The sequence below is a fragment of the Pseudophryne corroboree genome, chromosome 4 (assembly GCF_028390025.1).
Source record: "Pseudophryne corroboree isolate aPseCor3 chromosome 4, aPseCor3.hap2, whole genome shotgun sequence".
In the NCBI taxonomy this organism is placed as follows: Eukaryota; Metazoa; Chordata; class Amphibia; order Anura; family Myobatrachidae; genus Pseudophryne; species Pseudophryne corroboree.
Window position 1 is genome coordinate 43,295,213 of NC_086447.1, and position 3,500 is coordinate 43,298,712.

The following is a 3,500-nucleotide window of genomic DNA, read 5'->3' on the forward strand; positions in this document are numbered from 1 at the left end:
AACAGAAAATTTCTTCTGATGCCTATTATAATGGTATGTCCTGGTAACGATTAGTCTGCTATTTCCAAATTTTCTGTTCAATAATTGCAATATGCAAAAGAGCTCTAGATGAGTGTATGATCAGAAAGAAAATTCAATGAGAAAAAGGAAAATTTAGAGATAAAAATGGTAATGGTCAAAGGTTGCTCCAACACCTCTGCTTTTCACATGAATACAGAAATATTTATTACTGCACCTAATATTCCCTGGAAGTCTCCCATCCAGGTACTAATCAGGCTATTCACTGCTTAGCTTCCAAGATCAGGCGAGATTGGGCGTAGCCAGTGAGATGTGGCAGTAATATCACATAGGTTGTGAATGAGAGAGTGTATGGTTATTGGCATATACCAGTTGGAGTACTTCTGCTGTCCATTATTGCTCACAGTTTCCCTGTTACTTTTAGCATTGCAGGGGAGTTATATGACTGGCGTCAGGATGAGAGAGTACTGAACAAGTAAGATATAGGAAACGTATAGGTTCAGAGCCCGTCTTCTGCTGTCCACTGTCATATAATTTAATATAGCGGACAGTGGATGAGAGAGGCGGGCTATCTGAGCCTATTGAATAATGGTGTGAAATTACACAGATATCTTAAGGTTTCTTATGATAGTGCATGATTCAATTACATATTCTTAATCCTAATAGTAGTGGGCAATGGGATTTTTCGCTATTGGCGATGCCCCTAGAATATTGCAGAGGAAGGCCGAGGCCAGCTTTTGGGGATATCTCAAAACACACGTAATAGTATGAAATTCTATCTCACTAATTAGGGTATGAGAGTGAGAGAGAAAAGAGACATCAAAGAGCGTTAAATGTCCTAACACTGTAAATAATAGGTAGCAGATTAAACAAAAATTAAACAATTAAAGACAAAACATTTTTTTGTCAGATATACGATACCAGGAGGTGAGTGGGCTGAACAGTGCACTGTTCAGCACCACTTGTCACAGACGGCCGTTTCACCTGGAGGTGGCTTGTTCACTGTGTGAGGTGGTGGTGGAAGAGAATCTATTTAAGGCAAAAGGGGGGGTGGTCTCAAAATTCAGACCAATCACAGGAAAGAGGAAGTAGAATGTGTGATGTCAATAAGACATCCTGCACATCACTTCCGGTTTTAAAATCCGGAAGTTGATGTTATTATAATTATGCATGGGGCCGTATCTATGGTTAGATAGGGCTTATAATATAGCGTGGGATAGAATGAATAAATAGGGAAGATAATATTTATTTAGAGTTAATTATTGGGGCCAAGATCGAAGTATTAGCTCCGTTGCCGGAAGTTTAGCAGTCACTGGAGTTGTCAGGGGCGTGTCCCTGGATATGGTGGCGTCATTTCCGGTTAGAAGACCGGAAGTGGCGTGTGTGGCCGTCATTCTGGATTTATGTAGGGCTAAATAGAAAGATCACATAGGGCTGAGGATAACTGGGGATAAGCCTCAGGGGGAGTGGAGCAGTACATATTAGCCCGGATGATGTGGCCACAATTGGAGTAAAAACTCCGTGATCGGAGATGGCATCGTGTACCGTCATACAGGAAATGCTTAGTTGCATCACTTCCTGTTTACATATCCCCATTCATAGTGATCGGACTTCTGTGGGCACATACCGGGACACGGACGCATGACTTCCGGTCACGAAGGCCGGAAGTGGTGAAAGAAGCCGTCACTTTTAATTTTATGTGCGGCTGATTAGATGGTAATTTTAGACTGGAGATAGCTAATAAAGCCTGCGGAGGAATGGAGGATTATGAAATTACATATTTAGATGGCCCTGTTAATGGGACCGCATACGAAGTAGAGACTTCGTGACCGGAAGTGGCGTCGGAGTACAAAAATACAGAAAAAAGCCTAGCTACATCACTTCCTGTTCTGAAAAGAACAGGAAAGGCTATGTGCAACCATAATTGAGGATAAGAAAGAAGTAATATATTTGTAATGTTTATGTTTTGCTGGTTGCTAGGTAACCATAAGGTAAATAAAATAAGGGATGTAGAATTTAAAAGTATGCATTTGTAATTTATGTCTATAAATTGCTGGTTAAGGGTGTGGAGAGAAAGAAAAAAATAAAAAAATAAAAAAATATATAAAGGAAAAGAAAAGAAGAAAAAAAAAATAATAATAATAAATAAAAATAAAAATAAAAATTATAAAAAATAGAAAAATAAAAAAATTATAAAAAAAAAAAAAAAAAAAATAATAATAATAATAATAATAATAATAATAATAATAATAAATATAAGTATAATAATAAAAAAAAAATTAAAAATATAAAAAATAATAAAAAAGATAATAAAAGATAATTTTTTGCTCATTTAACTTAATGATCCAGTTGTAAGGTATTATGGTATCGAGTTCAGCAAGATTGCAACTAGTTTTATTGAAAGAAGAGAAAATGAGAAAATAGAAATTGAATGCAGCTTCTATAGTAGAGCGGAAAAGGTTATTTGATTATATTTTAGTTTATGTGAATTCTGAGTGACTGTATTGTGAATAGAAAATGGTGCCGTGTTGGTGCAATATGAGTGTGTGGCGATTGGTTTGAATGTGAATAAGGGGGTGAGTCAACGTAAATAAGTGTGTAGGGAGTGCCTTATGGGTGTGAATGTGAGTAGGTGTAAGTGTGAGAGAATAAGTGGAATTGTTGGATAGAGAGGTTGATTGGATGGGGACAGATGAAAAAATAGGAATGTGGGTTGGTGTAAATGTGAGAGACTAAGTGGAGTTGTTGAATAGAGAGGTGGATTAGATGAGGACAGATGAAGAAAAAGGAGGGGAAAGAGTTAGGTTGAGGAACCATTAGTGATATTACTGCCACATCTCACTGGCTACACCCAATCTCGCCTGATCTTGGAAGCTAAGCAGTGAATAGCCTGATTAGTACCTGGATGGGAGACTTCCAGGGAATATTAGGTGCAGTAATAAATATCTCTGTATTCATGTGAAAAGCAGAGGTGTTGGAGCAACCTTTGACCATTACCATTTTCATTTCTAAATTTTCCTTTTTCTCATTGAATTTTCTTTCTGATCATACACTCATCTAGAGCTATTTTGCATATTGCAATTATTGATCAGAAAATTTGGAAATAGCAGACTAATCGTTACCAGGACATACCATTATAATAGGCATCAGAAGAAATTTTCTGTTATGTTGAAATTAAATTCTTAATATTTTCATCTCAGGTGTCACTGTCACCTCAAATAGTAATATTACTTGGAGAACTGCTACTCCAAAATTATTACTTCGTAAGTGAGAATCATTTGCTTTTCTCCTTAAATATTATATACTATATGTGTGTTGAATTGTGTACTATAATTTTATCAAACTATAATTAAAAGTTAAGTTTTAGTTTTTCAAGCGTGCCCCAACACAGAGTCTCTCTTCTTCTTCTGTAACTTTGACATATTACAAACTTTCCAAGTGAAAAACCCAATCCCTAGTTCTCTCATCTGTTCAGTACACGT

The 3,500-nt window shown here is 36.5% G+C and overlaps 2 pseudogenes; one reads left to right on the top strand and one right to left on the bottom strand.

Moving 5' to 3' along the window:
- Positions 1-223: 223 nt before the first annotated feature.
- On the bottom strand, positions 224-342 carry LOC134913817 (5S ribosomal RNA; annotated as a pseudogene).
- Positions 343-2,841: 2,499 nt separating this feature from the next.
- Positions 2,842-2,960, top strand: LOC134913695 (5S ribosomal RNA; annotated as a pseudogene).
- Positions 2,961-3,500: the final 540 nt, after the last annotated feature.